Below are 19,450 nucleotides of genomic sequence, written 5' to 3' on the forward strand. Positions count from 1 at the left end.
AGCTCTATCTTTAATGTATCTGGCATAGTCCTTCTAAAGGGGTTAAGGGAATGTAAGGGTGCCCAGTCAGGTACTACAGGACTGTCTGTTGGGAAATCTTTTAAGAGGGGCTCTTTGGACACATTATACCAGTGAGAATTATGAAGTCCTCTTTGAAGAGGAAAATGAAGGAGTCAGGAGCTGGGGTGGGAAAATCATTTCTCCTCTCCTGATATTTCTTTGATCTTCATTAAGGATTAGTGTCTATGAAAAAGCTTGTGGATGCAAAGCCTCAGAACAGTTATTAATGGATATACGTCTACACCCTGAAAAATCCCCTGTGAGGCACCAGAAGGCAGCTGCTTGGGCATAAAGCAGAAACCACAGTGGAAGAAAGCATCTTCCCCCTTCTGAGCTATTGCTGTAAGTCAGGGCACAAAGTCAGGCTGTGACTTTCTGTCCTTCCATCCCACGCACATGACAGTGTCTGTGGATCACTTGGTGCAGCAGTAAAAGTAATCCAAGAGAAAAAAAAAATTGGATAGAATGGAAAATGAAAAATTAACAGCACAGACTGTATAGACTGCAGGTCATTTCCTGTATCCTTATACTATTTAGACTATAATTTGCATGATCAACAAACACCATTCATTTCTCTTCCCTTTTCAGCTTTTCTATGCAGAACAGCATAAACAGAGTTAACATGTCCAAAAACTGATTTTAGAAACACCCGACCAAGCCACCCTGCTCAAAGGTTCTCAGTTATTGAACCTTGTGGTTCAGACTGTTCAATAAAACCTCGAATAGGTCAAATCTGCCACTGAACTGCATCAGGTAACTTGATGAATTTAGGTTTATACCACTTCAGATCTGGTCCGCCTGATTTCATGGAGAGAGCTGTGTCATTGTATTCCAGATGTAAATTTGATTCATATCAATGAGTTACTCTGATTCATATTGGCTAGGAATTTGATCCCATGACTGCAGAAGAGCTGAGCTAATTTACGTCACTGGAGAAAACGGGGACAAATGTCTGTATCTGTAAAACCATAGTCTGAGCTCCCTCTTACTATAGTATCAAACATTTCAAAAGCAACTAATAGTCCGAATTCTCTTCCCTTTTTTTGGCCCAGTCTTTAGCGAATATCCACCCTGAAATATTTTAAGAAAACTAGAACTGGCTGAAAAAAAAGCTACATAAACATAATTGGAAGTTACATTTATCTCTTTCTGTAGAAATATGCCTTGTGTCTGAAATTATTCAAGTTTTTTGCTGAGCTTTAACTTCTAACGCAGTTTCATTTTGTCTTGCCCCAAACAAAACCAGAACATTTCAAAAGTCCAAATGAAAATGATACATTCAAGTTCTGCACAACAACTTTTGCTTGAGGAAAACAAAGACTTTAATCAAAACCACAGTTTTCAGTAGGAAAACATTAGGGTGGAAAATTTTCAGCCAGCTCTACTAAATATCTGAACCCTTTTCATTCTGACATTTTTACGTTGCTGGTAAAGCTTCCATCCACAGTGAGTCCCATTGATTTCCCAGAGCTAAGTGGCACCTTTGCAGTTCACACCTGGCAGACAGTGGTGCTTGAGCCATGTCATCCTGGGAGCACAGTCAAGTGATGTTGGGCTCTATGGATACTCTTAGCTTTCTAAAAAGGAAGGGGAAAGATTAGTAATTCACCACTGCCTTAATTTCTCCAAGCAGAAAGATCATTTCTAGCGCTTCTAAGACTCTTCAGTTTATCAGGCACATCATTCCTACCTCTACAGGCTGTAAATTTAATTCAGAATAGCAAAAAAAAAAAGACACACATATGTTTCCATTTGCTTTTTCTTTAAACAGAGTTTCTAACTGGCAGAACATTATCCAGAGGTCTTGGAGGAAGTTCTCTATCTCCTTAAATCTTAAAGATCGCTAGATCTTTTTAAATTTCTACATTTTTAAATCAAGACTGAATACATACTTTAAGAACTTTGAGTCAGTTTAGCCACAGGTTGTTAGGCCTGGTGCAGGACTCAGTGGGTAAAATTTCATGCTTGCAAGTCGGTTTACAAGATCATCACAGTCCCTTCTACCTTAACAATCTACAAATCTATGCAGCACGCAGCAGACTGTAATCAACCTTTGGCTACTCTTCCTCATTCCCCTAGTTCTTTTTTTATTGCAATCCTACAGAGACATAAAAATTAAAAACATAACAGCAAGTCTGAAATCAAAACAATTAGATGGGAGAGCAACTGAAACAAAACAAATGACCAAAGCTGCTTCTTTTTTTTTTCTTTTTTCCTTTCTGTTATCCTTTTTCTTTTTAATGTATAGATCCCACTTGCAGCTCCTCAGAGCCACCAGAAAACTGAATCATTCTATTATACACACAGCTCTGTTGCAAAAATCCAGGCTCTGCTGTCATTCTTACTTCCCACTTGCAACATCACTAAACTCTCAGACATCCCTGCACAAACAAGTCTTTTACCAGAGCATTTTATCCTTTTTTTACCATTGCCACCATGAAAATATCCTCTAGGCTTTCATCAAGCTGAGGGATGATCAGAAGTTTTGTGGTGTGCTGATAACAACCAAACACAGTGAGTCTCCCAAGATTGTGGCTTGTATTTCACAAGTGCATTGGAGGAAGATCACAGGCAGACGTTACCCCTTTTCACTTCTCTGCATCAGGCAGACAAGTTGCTATCTTCATGACCATGTGGTGGAGGAAATCTGCCACAGCCTGCAGCAGGGTTAGCTGTTGCAAGAAAAGCTGGTAGGGGGAAAAGCAGCGATGAGATTATTTTCCTCCTGATTTCCTACTAGCCAGCTGTTTGGAGTCGGAGCTGTGGCCAGATGAGCACGCACGCAGCCGCTTTCAAACAAATCACCTAGGCTCATTCACAAAACTCAGAGAAAATCCATTAACTCCTACAAGGCTTAATCCAGATTACACCACCACTGTTGAAACTGGATGCTGGCCCATAAATCGCTACAAATGAAGTTGAACTTGTGCCACTTTGTGTTTCTATAGATAAGAATGGGCTATCACCATTTTAATGCCCAGTATCACCCACAAAAGACCATAAACTTTTAACACAACAATAAAGCCAAGCTTTAGCCTTTTAAATAATCTGCATCTTGACTGGCTGTCCAGTCTACGTTCTCCTTGCCAGTTATATTGAGGGGCCATAAACAAAGGGGAATGAGAATAGCCAGGAAATTAAAGTGCAGGCAACTGAAAAGGTCAAAGTAGTATGCTTTATTATTGTCTGTCACTGAGTATATGGCATGTTAAAATTCATACACTGGTCTTTCAAGAAAATAGAAACAATCTCTAAAGCGCGTGAGAAATCAATCAGCATGCATTGACTCTACTAAAAATGATTGGACTGGGTGCATCTTGAAAGGCCTGTGGATATCACAAAAACCCCCTCTGTTTCCTCTCTACTGCCTTAACGGATGGGAACTCAGAGAGGGACTGAAAGACAGACACCTGCATGTATTTCAGCACAACTGCAAATGCAAAGCTAAGTGAGAGGAACTGAAGCAACAAGGATTCCATTGGAGTCCCTTTGCCCCCATGCTCAAATCCTAATAACAACAACAACAAAGTGTTAAATTCAACTGTTAAATTTCACATGCCATTTTTACCTCAATTATCAGCTGCTGAGGTGGTGAAGGATTAAATAAAAAAAATGAGATTGCATCCTCAGCTGCAGATTGCTCACTTTTTTCATGAATGGCCTGCAGCGTACTGGCATCAAGGCATAGATCCACAGCCCTAAGTGGTTCTGCCTTTGTTAATGCTCTTGTTGCATTCAGTCTCATCCACTGGAGGAAAATACTGGATCTCAAATGGGATCTCTTGGATCGTGAGTGCTTTCTGGCCAGTGCATCTCAGGAGTACTTAGTAAGGCCAGCACTGACGTTTGAAAGCTGCATTAAGCCAGTTATCATAACACACCGCACAGGGCAATTTGGTATCATTAACTTGGTTAAAAATGACTGCTCGCTTGCTGAGAACAGCCTGCCTGCTTTTGGTCCCTCACAGTGCAGCTGCTGAAGGACATGTCCCTTTAATTCCACAAGCAAATTATTAGAAACAGGGCTGGACAGATGAAGTCTCTTTCTAGGAATTGGCTAATTTTGAATGTGATTGTTTGTGAGTATAAGCACAGAAGAAGAATTAGAGGGAGTTGACAGTTTTGAAACATGTTATTTGTGATCAAGTCCACCAAACACTAATGAGACACAATGTCTTGCCTGCAGCAGAGCCTGATATATTTTTTTGTCACATAATTATATGCTACTGTGGCAGAACATATTTTCCACAATGATTTTCTTTCTATCTATCTATCTAACTATCATGGGGGAGTGGACCAGCAATTTACAAAAACCTGTCTTTAAACAATGATAAAGGATAAGTAGTGTCTGGTCTTACGATTTCTCTTACAACCTGACTAAATGCTCAAGCTTACTGATTCTGAATAGATAAATTTTCTTCTACTTTTTCCTAAAGAAGGATATAGGAGTTGTTTTCACAGCTTCTGGATTCATCGCCACCATAATTTTATTCTCCCACAGAACCCAAAACTATTGTACTTTCATGCTGTAACCGCAGTCCTGCGGTCACAAAATGACACCTCTCCTCCGGGGGTTCAAGAGAGTGAAATGGCCAGAAAAGATGCCCGCGGCTGGTGTATCAAATAAGTAGTGCTTACGCCTCAACACTTTTCAAAGAGGCTAGAGAGTAAATCCTCAGACACACCACAGTGCCTCTTCCTTCACTTGGAGGCAAAAAAGGCACATGCAACTTTATTATGTTGTTAAACACACTGTCTTTTGTCACTTCGGTCAACTGCAGAGATAATTTTACCAAATTCTAGTCTCCACAATGGTTTCTCCTCCCAGTTATTATTGTTACAGATAATGAAATACCATTCAGCAACACAGTTGTGCACTGAGCCTTACTGAAACTGAACTAACAATCTTGTCTCAAGATTAAATACTTTGGAGGTTTAACTCAGGAGAAAAGCTGTCTGTGGAAACATGATCCAAACCGGAGTGAGATGCACCAGAACAATAAAGCAGCACATGGATTCCTGAGGATTTAAGAATACAAATCCTATAAAAATCCTGTAAGAAGCAGACCAGACTTTCCTGTACTCCCATCTCAAAAAGATAGGCTTTTCCAGCACAGGTCTTATCAACTCCCTCTTGGCCCTACTACTATCCTCAAAAGTGTATCCAACAGGGAAGTACATCTATGAAGCTGCAGTACATTCTCTGGAGACTTTCACAAGTACTAAGGACTCTGCAACTTATACTCCTTGGTCCCTGCCTGCACGTTACATGCAGTATCAGTATAATAGTTCCCAGAAAGAATGCATCCTTTTATGTACTGCATTCAACATACAACAGAGGTAGACATAGTCACAGTCCAGCGCGGGAGGGACAAGATGAATAGCAAACAGAATTTCGTTTTTGGGAAAAGGTCCTAAAAGCCATTTTCGTACCCTTTTTATATCTTAACAAAACTTGTTCACACATTCCATAAGGCATATATGATCCTTAATAAACTCTGGGTACTGCATGCTATCTGTTCCTATAACTTCTTAGCACACACATTGCATTATGTTAAAAAGCTCATGTATGTAACCTTTTGTGATGAGGAATAACAGCTCCTTCATAAAATTCTAGGTAAATTATGCCTTTCTAACCTCTTATCTGAACCACATCTTAGTAAGAGTGTTTTCCCTCCTCTTAGCCAAAAAAGAGTCTGGACTGATCATTGCCCCAGGCTCTGCCACTGGCTGGCCCCAGGTAACAACACTGTCTTTGCCATTCACCCCCCATAAAAGCCAAACCTTTGCCTCCTTGCTCCAACACCTGCTCTTTCCAAACATCCCTTCTCTACCTCTTTGATCTGAATTTGAAATGCTTTGCACAGCCAACAGGATTTTGCTGGGGCTGCTGGCTATCTGTTCAAGTGGGAAGAAAATGATAAGGAGAATTTTCCTAGAATCATAGAATGGTTTGGGTTGGAAGGGACCTTAAAGACCATCTAGTTCCAAGGGGCACCTCCCACTAGATCAGGTTGCTCAAAGCCCCATCCAGTCTGGCCTTGAACACTTCCAGGGATGGGATATCCACAACTTCCCTGGGCAACCGGTTCCAGTGTCTCACCAGCCTCACAGTAAAGAATTTCTTTCTAATATTTAATCTAAATCTACCCTCTTTCAGTTTAAAACCGTTACACCTCATCCCATTGCAACACTCTCTGATAAAGAGTCCCTCCCCATCTCTCCTGTAGGCCCCCTTCAACTACTGGAAGGCTGCTATAAGGTCTCCTGGAAGCCTTTTCTTCTCCATGCCGAACCACCCCAACTCTCTCAGCCTGTCTTCATTGGAGAGGTGCTCCAGCCCTTTGACCACCTTCATGGCCCTCCTCTGGACTTGCTCCAATGGATCCATGGCCTTCCTACGTTGGGGGCCCCAGAGCTGGACACAGTATTCCAGGTACGGTCTCACTAGAGCGGAGTAGAGGGACAGAATCACCTCCCTCAACTTGCTGGCCACGCTTCTTTTGATGCGGCCCAGGATACAGTCGGCTTTCTGGGCTGCTAGCTCATATTCAGTTTTTCATCCACCAATTATCATTATTAGTAATTAATTATATATTATTAATAATAATAATAATCAGTATTTTATGATGCTGCTGATAAAGGACATAGTGAGTAATATAAAGCCAGTGTCTGTCATGACTGTTGCATATGTTTTCCACTTTTAGTTTGGATTCTGCATAGCACAGTAACAAGGTGATAGGCATAAGTGATATTCCTAAATAAGTGAGGAATCAACAGCCTCCATTGTGTAAACTGTAGAAAAAATTGTGCTCGGGTCTTTCCCCACCTATTTATGACCTATAAAATTGGCTTTATTCCCCTGTATTAAAAAGATCAGCTCACAAACTCTCTTCCTTTTGGTTCGGGATTGGCAGAAGATCATAGAAGGCTGTGAACCAAGAGGTCACAGAAAGAGGAAATCTGATGGGAAATTCTCCCAGGCTTAACTGGGTGGAATATGGATTCAGTTCTATCCCAGCAATTAGAGCTTTGATTTCATGCCCTTGAAATCCTTCTGTTGGCATTTTTCAGAGATTTGCAGAAAGTTACCTTCCTTGGACTGAGCAGATTATCACAGAGACCACTAGAAAGGGATGTAACTTACAATATTGCTTCCAACAGAAGTTTTTACTCTTTTCCAATTGAGTTTCTTGTCAGTCTGTGACTCATATTTATCTTTTTTCCCTGCTCATTAAAGCTACTGTACTTATGACTGAAAATGCTAGGAAAGGCTTTGGTCTAATCAAAGTAAACTCCCTTTTCAATGTCCTTTGCATAGGTGGTTTGCTCATCGGCAGCGAGCAGAGCTAGGAGAACGTGGCTGGGGAAAAAGAAGAGAGAACGTGTTTCCAGTGGCTCCCAGGAAGCTGATTTTTGCCAGTATGTCATATCCCATTGCAAAAGGCTGGGTCACTGCTCACTAATATTTTATCCATGCTGGATGCGATCTAAATACACAGATAAACCTTAAGAAGAGCCATTGCTGTATGTACATTTTCTATTTGTGTCATCCCTGGGGCTCTCTAGAAGCCATCAGGTGAGAAACTAGAAACACGTTGCAAAACACATCTGTTGCTCGCCAGTGAGGCGCCACTGGTCCCAGTACCAGCTAAATACTGAGGATTACAAGAACACAGACCCAGCTGACATTTCCCAGAGCCTGCAAGCAGATGCACCTGCAGACCACCTGGATGTGTGCCTTCATGGCCGAAATTTGGGGGAAATGGCCATAGTTCCTCAAAACAAAATGAAAACTGCTATGCTGAACATCTAACATACCGTTTGTAGCAACTGAAGATTTTGAAGGGTGCAGAGTCACTACATTCAGTCAGCCCAACCTAGCAGATTAGAAAAACAAAGATGGATTTTAAATCAACTTAAATCCAGCCAGCCAGCAGGTAGGTTTAAAGACTTTCTTTTAAAATACTTCCTTTTCCTTTAGGAGCTGTTTGAACTCTGGCAGTGAATGCCGTGCCAGGCAACCTTAGCAGACAGGAGCGGGGAGTAGGATATGTTTTAAGGCCATTTCATCTCAACACCATCAGCAGGAGAGACCGCATGGTCCAGTCATTAGGCTGGAACCTAGGGCATATCAAGAGCAGAGGAGCACCATGTCGAATGCAGAATCGACTCTTGGACCAAAAGCAAAAAAAGGCACGACAGCACCATGCTGGGCCATGTTGCCTAGTTCCGCTGGGAGCGCAAGCTTATTAATTGCAGTGTGGCACATCATTGATGTGACCATGCTGCTCAGGGAACCCAAGGGAACGTCACTTGCCAGGCTGCAGCATGATGCCGTTGAACTCCCTTGACCGGCACGGCCATGGCTGCCCCTGCACCGGGCCCCATGGCATAGTGCAGAATCCCCCTTCAGAAACCTGAGCTCACCAGCTCGCACACCACACATTGCACAGGAGCCCGGGCAAAGGTCTCCACCTCGCCCATGCCTTTTTGGCTGTAGTTGGCAGCAGATTTCCACATGTGTTCTGGGGTAGCTTTCTAGGCTTCTCTAGTCCCCAGGAGGGAAGAACCAGTCTCACAAAGGATTCTGCAAAATTGGAATCATGACAAAATTTCTGTTTCTAGGTCAAACACCACTTCCTAATTCCAGATGGGAGATGCAAGCAATCTAATACCTCTGGCAGCCTCAGAAACAGGAGTCTTTCATATCATGACTTGGCTTCATCTGAATCATTTCAGGACAGACTATCAGGGCAAAGCAGAGACTTGACCCCGTATCACTACCCATACTGTCACTGCAGAAGGCACAATGAAGCACTGAACATAACCATGTAATGAAAAATTAGCAGTAAAAACTTGAGCAAGACCAAAACCTGTCCACAAAGGATTTAAGTTTTAATGAAAAGAGCCTGTTTAGACAAAAATTCTCTATCATCAAAAAACTGTCTGATTGAGTCGAGGAGGCAAAGCTGCTGTGTTTTTCATCACCTGAGATGTTCCCTTCTGGAAAGCACAGCTGCTGAGATAAAGGGATAATTCTGATGTCTTGGTATTTTGCAACAAAGACCTTCGTGAAAATTTTTCATCAAAATGACTGAGGCAAACTGAGCTTTTGATTAAATTGGAAAAAGCACAGTTTTCCACTGGAAAAAAAAAAGCAAAACCAAAACCAAATGCCCCAAATGGAAAATCTCTCCAGGGCTTTGCTACTGCAGTGCTTCAAAAGAAAATTACATTCCTTCTCCTCCCCTCAGATCCCACTCTACCCTGCTGGCCATGCATCCCAGTTGATCTGTCCATCTCATACCATGGGCAGGGACTCCAGAGGAGAGCTGCCACCTGTCTCCAAGAAATAATCACTAATCACCGAAAATACACTTCAGGTAAGGTTTCCAGCACAGAAGAAGAGGAATGTACAACTTCAGGGAGGCAAAACCAGGCATGGGGGTTCACCAGTTCATATATACTAGCATCATCTTAGATGCATTCAGAGCTCACTGTGAAACTCAGTCCTCTCTTACCCCTTCTCTAGTTTTTTGAAAGTGGGACTAGAGAGTAATGGGAAAAAGTGTTTCACGCATCAGGAAAACAGACCAATAAAGAAGCAAAGCGATAGTGGTAAATTTTTATAGGTTCCTGCCTTGAAGTTGGATTCATTTATGCGCTCCCGCCTGACTTGCAATTAGTTTACTGCACTTTGCTTGGCCATCTATGTGGGCTGAACCCTATGCTATTTCTCCTTCTCTGTCACTTATTTCTTGTGTGAAGCAGAGTATCCACCAAGCAACACTCCCCTGTGCAAAGCAGCTTCATGCTGAGATGTTCTAGCTAAACCAGGTATTAGCAGGGAATATTATTCATCTCCAGAACCTCAGAAAATCTTCAACAGAGACATGGGCTAATCTAACCCTGTATGTAAGGAGCCTGTCTCTGGTGCCATCACAGGTATCCCTCTTTACTGCAAAGAATAATCTCTATCAGCGCCTTCAAGGGGGCAATAATGCACCTGATGATCAATGCAGCACACCAAACAGGGGACAAGGCACAAACCTGTCTTCTCTCTGTTTCTGTCCCTTGTGCAGGTGATATCTGTACTCAGGACCACTCTCTTGCACTCTGGCTGTCTTTATGTCATTGCTTCCCCAAACCAGGAACTGCAGACACTGCATAAAAGAGCTCAGTGAATTAGACTTTTTGTCTTTTTTTTTTTTTCTTTTTTTTTTTTTTAACTCAAATGAGATTCATGTTTAAATCAGACTTTGGGGAGAGGTTCAAGGTTAATTCTTCTTTTTAATCCAAATGCGGCTTCTCCCATCCTTCATTTCAACCTGCAAAAATACCTCTGCTTGGTATTTTCTGACAGCCATGGCTTTGTCTTCACCAGCTGCCGAGTTGCTTTAGACATACATAGCCTGTTCTCAGCTAAGAAAGTCAGCCTAAACCTAAAAAAAAAAAACAACAAGGAAGATATGGGAAAACAAGTGAAACAATGATGATCCCAGGCCTTCCTCTACCCCAGCCACTGGTGTAAGGTCAGCCCATTCTGAGAAAACAGCTCTCAAATACCGTGTAGGTGGCAGCTCCACCATTAATTGGTTCCTGACTGGTTTATTTACCTAAAGTTCCTGCTCCCACTGGACATGCTCTGCTGCATTAACCAAGCCCCTCTACTGCTATCAGCCTCTTGCCCACGGCAGCCAGTCTCACACTAGTGCGTTGGAACCCATGCATCCATGTGCTGGCAGCAAGGCTAGGGATGTAAACTCACACAACCTGACTGTGACTCCTTGCTTGATGGCAACTCTTTAGATTTGCCCTAATTTCCCTAGTAAGACTAATGAGAGTATTTTCTTAGAAGATGGCAGAAACCAGACCACCTCTCCCGGAAATGAAAAGGCCAGCGCTGGTGAACAGTGGATGACCTCCATGCCCATGGGAACCACCAACACAAGCCACATGTACAGGAACGCTCTGACCACAGAGTCCCTAACTCTGTGCCCTTAGAGGCATTGCTGCAAGTGAACACACCACACAGCAGGGTGTGAACCTTGTATTTGGTTCAGTAAGTCTATAGATTTCCTCTTGGCTGCATAAATTAGGTGATCTCCTCCATCCTCAGTTTCCCTCATGTCTGAGAAAATCTAATACTTTGGGAAATCAAAAGAGAATTACTCCAAATTCTTGAAAAATCTAGCTGAATTGCACTGCCTCACCTCCAGATGGTCACTGCTACAGAGACAGACCCAGCTCAGCCACAGGGAAAGGAGAGGAGCTGGTGTGCCACACATGTTTCGTGGGTTATGGCAGCATAAATGAGGTGAGGATGTTTGAATTAAGCTGCTCTAGTAATGGGCTCCCTCTTAGGCAGGACTGAGCTGAGTCCAGCAAAATGAAGCTGCATATCACCTAAGTATTTAAACAGATAAATGTGAATATCTGTGCTATGATAAAGGAGTAATTTGTGTGAGGGGAAATTGCATTATGCTTATTCAAAGTCGAATTTATTTCTTCCCTTTCTTATTAAGAAACTAATTTTAAAAATCCCAGCTTCAGGTCAGGGTTATACTTATAGGGCTGATTTAGTATCTGGCAGTGCAGAATTCAAAATTCCTATGAAATTCCTCACTGTAGTCAATCAACAGCATAAGCCCCCTACTTGGGCCAAGAATTTTCTATTTTTCTTTTAATTAAAAAATAGCTTGAGGGCAAGTAAGGCTTAAATTACTTGCATAGAGAAAAATGCTTCTCTAAGAAACCTATTAGGAGATACAGCCTGAGAGCAACAGAAGCCCTTCAGAATAAACAGAAGTTTAATTTTTTTAAGGTAATGGAGAGGAGGGGCGGTATTCCAGAGAGTTTCTTCAGCTCATTTTGGACTGTCATTTTCTGCCCTGAAGCCATAGTTGAGTTACCTCTGAGGAGATCAAGAGACACCTGTTGGGGGAAGAGCCACTCACTTAGCAGAATGGTGGCAGGAATTTGTCTGTGCGAGGATCTCCGCCAGTGTGGGTTTATTTAAAATATGCAAACCTTGGATCCAAGTCAGTTACAGAAATACAACCCAATGATTGCTACAGCAGTTTGGCTTGCACATCAGCTGGCAACTTATGATACACATATTGTTAGCATACATAAAGCACCCGTAAGCTCTAATGCAAATAAGACTGTCAAACAACCTCCACTGCCCCCCCAAAAAATAAAAGCAAAATCCCAAAGTCACACATTTTTTGACTTCCCAGAGCTGCACTGTTACCAAGGACCTGGAGCCCGCCTTGCCTGCAAGCACAGTGACCACACGCTTAGGCAGCCTGTCTGCCCGCCCTGGAGGGAGATGCAAAAGCCCTGTGCCATCTGAACACAGGAGCAGAAAGATTTGAGCCAAAGAGGACTGTGAGTTCTAATTTTTAGCTGGCAGGCAGGGAGTCAACAGCATCAGGTTGTACTGGGACAGCTGGAGCCAACAGCATTTCGATCAGAGTCTATATTTACGGGGGACGTACAGTTTGCATTCCCAGGCAAGTCAATTAGTACATTGCATACCCTTCCCCGGCTGGGGCGGTATGCAATTCCAGCAAGACACGACTTGACAGACAGGCTGTTCAGCAATCTCTTTTAGGGAAGCATCAGGAATACGGCACAGTCCACTACAGACACACCCCTCCTAATTTTCTTCTGATATCCCTCATTTTCACTTAAATGATGCAGAATCCTCCTGCTCCTCACTCTCTAGTAGCAACACTGGAAAAAAAAATCCCAGTCAGAAATGGCAGATTAGGTTCAGAATTATCCCTCCTTGGAGAGGCAATGACCGCATAATAGCTTACACTCTAGTTAGGCTTAAAAGCAAAGCCTTGAATTAGAGAGCAGATCATAACATTACGGTGACCAGACACAAGGCCTAAATAACTGAGAATTCCATACAAAAATATGGATGGGCTCATTTATTCAATATTAACAAGCTGTTGTCTTGGCCTGTCTGCAGAATAACCGAAAAGGGATAGATGAACTTTCAAAGGGCACTCAAACAGCAGCTGCAACTTTTGAACTACTCTTCTGCAAATGGATCACCCACAGTGGGGGGCACAGGCCAGCCTGATGCTGGTAAGGCTGAAAAAAAGCAGAATGTCATGCAGGAGGCGGCATTTCTCCCTCATCACCAGGACAGGAATTTTTTTCTTCCTTTGCCGATTAATGAGGACTTCCCTAGCCTTGCAGCAAGAGCCCTCTGCAGCATAGGTGAAGACCAAGGAGCACCTCTCACTCTAAGTCCTGACCCTCGGTTTGCTAAGGAGTATGGAGGAATTCAGATAAGGAGAACAGGAGGCGAAAGAAAAGGGAATTCAAATTTTGTGTTGAAAACTACTGTACTCACTTATGCTTTACCTCTTGCGACACTAATGGATTACAGCAGGATTTCTCTGTCTTTGTGAACATGTGGATCCTCTTTTGGCTTGTCCATTTGCACGTGACCCTGAGTCTTCAGCAGCTAAGCTCCTCCAGGCCAGGAGCACAGGCTGCAGTCCCAGGCTGCGTGCATTTCCTCCCCACAAGCATTTCCTCCCCACTCCAATCTGCTGGAACTGAGCAGTGACCAGAGATTCAAGACAGTGAGCAGCTCACAAGCACGTGTAAGCACTTACAGGTTGTGACTTTACCTGGGTCTCATGGTCCTGACCTGAAGACCAGGAACCAGTGCTGCCAGCTCAGAGAAGATGGAGCTGTTTCAGACTGCTGCTGACACTTTATTGTTCCTTTTTGACATTCCCAGTTACAGGCGACAGCATCACGTAGCTGACAGTGCTGAAATAAAACAAACTTGACTTCATTAGGTGTAACATATCTTGGGGCAAGAAACAGTGTGCAAGAGAGAGAAGCCTTCACTGTGACCCTAGCCAGGACTTGCATCCTCTGGGTCCATCCATCCTGCCAGAATGCACGTTTTATACCGGACCTGAACACAAGGAAAGTAGCCCATTAGGAGAAGGCGAAAGCCTTAACCAGCTGCGTGTTTTGTGGTGTTTGTACACACAGTCATCTAGGAAGCGTTAGCAGAAAGTTGCATGGTGGCAAACTCTAAGACCATCTTTCAGGTGAAACTGCCGCCACAACAGCAGTGGTTTATTCTGACATGTGAAACTTGGCACAGAGAGAGAAGAGCTTCACCACAAGCTCCATTCAAAGGCAGCTGTAATAAGCTGTCACCTCTGTTGTCAGTTACCAGCTCTGATCTTACCCAGATGACCTTACCATGCACTAACGTATCAAAAATAATACAGACATGACCTGGCGAGTTTGATCCCGTGACTGCCAAAGCTGGATTCTCCCTCTACGCCTCCTGCTGCTAACAACCTCTGGGATATAAAGAGCCTTTTCAATGGCTCAAAAAAGCCTTTTCAATACAGAAAAAAGATCGCATGAGCTGAACATCGAAATCTTGCAATGTGCTGGAATTTCTTTTCTTTATGTGTATTTTTTAACTACAGGGCCTTTAGCTATCTACCAGACGCTCTACAGACAGGGTAAGCGTTACCCTTTCCAGACAGGTAACATGCCATCTCTCACGCTTTATGTATGGTCTCCAGACCTCACCTCTTTTAAGGCCTTAAACCTGCTGCGTAGTGGAAATGAAATCAAGCCCATCTCCAAATGCACAGGGCAGCCCCTTGTACAAGGATGAGGTAGAAAATGTACTAGCAGGAACCCCTTTAGAGACTCATGGCACAGACCTTCTCAGAGAGAGAAGAAAGAAATATACACTGCTGGGCTAATTAGGAGATTGAATGAAAGTAACGCTGTCACGTTTTCCTGCTTGTTTAAAAGAGTGGAAGCTGGAGAGAGAATTTAACGTCGGGTTTCACTACAAAAGATAAAAAGAGACGGGGACGTAATATATATAACACCTTCTGCCTGGGTTGCCTGGGATACAGCATCTAGGAAAGACAGACAGAGTGGGTGAAGTACAAACCAGTCCCAATTCTCACAGCAATCATTGGCACCAGAATGCATTCATGTTGTGCTATTTTCCATCTTGTTATAATCTTTGTCACAAGAATGAGGCTATTGGACGAGAAAGGCTCTTCCATATTGGCTTTAGCAGCATTGCTGCCGCTTCCTTGATCTTTTCAATATTCTGTAATTGATCGGTTTGCCATCCCCATTTCCCCTTGTTTACAGCCTCTGTAACTTGTCGCTGGCCAGGCAATTCAAGTAGATAAAGGACCGCTGAAAAATCCCTGCCTTGCAGCACCCTGCTCCACCAGAGTAATCAAAGATCAGGGGTCACATCTTTTGGCCGATGTGAACAGATGTAGCTCCAATTCTGCTGGTTGGGTTTATTCCCTGCTACAGGCCTTGAGCAAGCAAGGTCCATTCTGCAGTTTGTTGAACACGCCACCGTTCTACAGAAATGCCAAAATAAAGTTTCCATAAAAAGATGCAGAATCACAGTGTCTCGTTCTTTCTACGGCACTTCTGGGGAAATAAAAAATTCTAAATAAATTCTGCCTAAAAACCCACAAATAACAAAGAGGAAAATCTGTGAGATTTAAGTCCTTTAAAATAGTTCTTAAATTCATCTTTCTCTGTACTGCAGGCAGGCTCTGAATCTCTTCTTGGCAATGCCAAGATCAGCCCTTTGCAAAGGCACAAAATCCCTAAGCAACTTGTTGAAGCCTACCACAACTTAATAAATACTGCCTTTCCATCTATTTCACCAGGTCTTAAAGTACTCCTTTGGTCTACAACTTGATTTTTCTTCTGGAAAACAGGAATGATGGTATTTTTTCCATCTCATGTACTTAAATGAAGTATTTTTAGGAAAGGGGTTCCAAACTCTGGCATGACTAACACTCACAATTGGCAAGTCATTTCAAAAGGTACTTGCCCCAGCATAGCCTACAACCTCTACCTGCTACCAGTGGCAGAAGTTGTTAAAATAGATTGGGTGGATAGAAGTATGGGTGAGAATCCCCTGCCGGGGAAAAAAGTCTCTCTTTCTATGTTAAGTAGCATCTAATGCATGGAAAAACCGGACTCCGTCCCATTAGGGAAATAACAACCCTTTTGCCTGCTGAAACATCAGCTTCTCCTTGCAAGAACCAATACTGACAGAGCCGCTCTGGCAGCACATGAACCGCTTTGCCCCTCACACTCATTCGGGTGTCCTATGTATGGAGCACTACTATGATATCAGCACGATGATATCCGTGGAGGCAGCTCTACCTAAACACATTTGGACAGCGAGGGCTACCAGATGGCGCATCATTCACCAAAATTAGCATCACAAGCCCTGTGCACCTCTTCAGCGGCAAGAACATCATCCTCGCGCAGAGAGCAGGGGTCCAGCAGCTACCCTCAAGCTCCAATGTGCCAGTGGACACCGCAATTACTGGGCAGCTCGCAGGGGCCGTATGTAAATTTATAACAAAATAATCAATTGGTAAGAACAAAGCACTCCTGCAAGTGAGACACTTACTGCATTGATTGCACTGGGCACGGACACAGCACAGTGAAGGTCAGCACAGAGCTGTTCTACAGAGGCTTATTTTTTCACTCTGCAGAAGAGTGTTTTCTGTTTGCAGTCCTACAACAGAGTATTAAAAGGATTACACTGTGTATACATGAAACATACCTTCTACCACATAGGATAAAGCATAAATGCTCAGGAAATTACAATATCTTTGAACTTTCCAGATCAATCTGATTGAACTACATACATCATTTTAAGTTTACAATACACTTCTTGACATCAAAGGAGGGGAAATAAAAAGGATAGTGTGTTTTTTTAATCAAGCTGATTAGAAGCACTGCTGTCACATCTCTTCTATGGTGTTTCAATAATTCAGTGATTTTCTTTTAAATTGCAGTATTTTGTATATTTTAATCTCTTGTTTTATTTGGCTGCCTTTGAATTTGTTTCCAGGGAGCTCTTGTGTTAGAATCGTGGTATTAATTTTTTTGTTGGTTTGGCATTTTAGGTTTTTAATGTTCATAAGAATCCTGAACTGGGAACAATTTGGTTTTATATTAGTAAAATAAATTGATTGAAGACAATTCAACAAACATTCACCAAAAAACCTGCCTTGTACTGATCTGATTTATTATGGGTCTATTTCTCTGCAGTTAACATTGAGATCACTGTCTTTACTCCTAAACAACTTGTATCCTTTGAATAGAGGCATATAGTTCAGCATCAGCGTATAGACTTGCCAGAAAAAAAGCTGCTTCATTTTCTCCATCTACATTGGCATAGTGAGTGGGGAGCTGTTGGTTTAGAGGCATATGTTTATCTCATGTAGATCAGTTCAGCTGCCTTGATATCGGCTGGGTTATGCTGATTTTCATCAGTTAAGAATCAGTCCCCTGTTTTCCTTTAAATTCCTAACAATTTCAGTAATGTGCAAGTTATGCTAGAATATTAAAGTAGCACAGCTTCTTTTCTAACCCTGTGCAGCAAGCAGAGGTCACTAGGTAAGCTTTTTCTTCTTTGCTCTCTGAATTTTAATTGTGGTTATTTCACAGCCTGGCTCTAATTTCCAGCACTAATTTATAATGAAATCTCTGTATTTTGCTTAGCTTCTTGCTTGCTGGGTTGCTCTGGATACCGTTAGCTGAATCCCTGCTGAGAAACTCCACATAATTGCAAAAAAAATTTTGCAGTGCCTTTCCCCAAAGGTTTTCCAGGTAGAGATAGCTAGTCAGCTTTCTGCCCCACAGCTCAGCACTGTTTGCTCTTTTTGCATCATCTTGGTTTAACACCGAGAATAAATCAAACACGCAGACCTTCAAGACCATGTAAAACTTGCAGTACTCTAGGACATAATTATGAAAAGCCTGTCACCAGAACAACTGTGCTGGATGAGTCACTAAAGGCAACAGGATATGTAATGGTGGGCATCTAGGAGGACCACAAGCCACTAAATAAAGTTAACAGTCAAGCAAGTTGACTGCACGAGGCACCCAGACATTTCCTCGCAATCCTCCAACAGTTCCCACTGTTTGGGTTCACTTGTTAACTCGGAGGCTGGAGTCAGACACCTTTCCCTGCTCAGTTCCCCATGGGCGCTAGGAGCAGCCAAAATGCAGGCAGCGGGGCCCTTTCTGCAACTGGGAACTATTTGCTGCAAGAAAGAACGTCACAAGCTGGCTCTAAATCAAGGACACTTTAAATGTCAGCCCTGCAAACTCCACTTAATACAGCAAGTGGAAGCCCAGCCATCACTGAAAGATTTTACAACAGAAGCCAGACAGGAGCAGCAGCGACAATGCCCAACCAGGGATAAGATATCCCCTGCTCTTCACCACCTTCTGCAGCGTGGCAGGGCTGCAAAACAACTCGGAATGCACTCAGCAGAGCAGACAGCCATCTCACACGTCATTTGTCCAGTGTCTATTGCTCTTTCCCAGTTTTAAGTTAAACGGATCATTGCTAAAGCGCCAGCCTACCGATCCTCACTTCTGTTAGGCGATGGAAATATTCCTGCGAGTAAGGTCTAAGCAGGCCTGCTCTGGTTTGCAAGATCCTGCCTTATGCTCTAGCCCGCACCACCATTGTGCTGTGTTTGATTTATGGTTAATATTCCTGTCAGCGCCACAGGCCTTTGACACTCAAACCACATTACTCAATTCCACCTACTGTTGCCAATAACAAGCGCTGAAGTATCAGTTCCCAGCGGTTTGATATGTGAAGCCGAAGAATAGTCAGATTATCACCAGTTATGCAGACAGCACATTTGACAGCCTTGCAATGATGTTTTCAGCTGTCAGTTATTGCAGCTACAGTGTGGAAACCACAAAAGGGGCATACACTAAATATGCACTACGAAGACATCTACTTTGGAAAAGGCAGGCTTCTGGATAAATACATTACATGACATAATTGTGCTAACTCAAAATCATCTTCTTTATCTCTTGGCAGAGAAGCCGATTTCCACATGCAAATTAATTATAGTAAGCTTGACTCACATCAACACGAAAAGAGAGGGTGGGCATGAACATTTTCAGCACTAATTCTGTGCTGCAGCAAACTCCCGCATGACAAATGTCTATAGTACTACAGCTTACCTCTGTAGGCAACAGTTGGAACTGAACTGCAGTATTTGGTCAGATTAAAGGAAATAATTCATTTCTTATTTAAAAGATTTGCCAGTATAAATAGAAATCAAGGTTATAGAAGTCAGTATTTCAACTGATATGAACATGGTTTACAGAAGGCATACGATCAACTTTTCTCTGGAAATCAGTCTCATTTGCAGTTTCTCAAACCAGGTAATTCACATCAATAATCTCTTAGAAACTATTGCTGGGGGAGGGACTGAAGTTGTACACAGTTCTATCCCGTTTATTTTAATGAAAGGGCAATACAGAAACATTAAAAGACACACATCAT

This window comes from Rissa tridactyla, chromosome 5 (genome assembly GCF_028500815.1).
Source record: "Rissa tridactyla isolate bRisTri1 chromosome 5, bRisTri1.patW.cur.20221130, whole genome shotgun sequence".
NCBI lineage: Eukaryota > Metazoa > Chordata > Aves > Charadriiformes > Laridae > Rissa > Rissa tridactyla.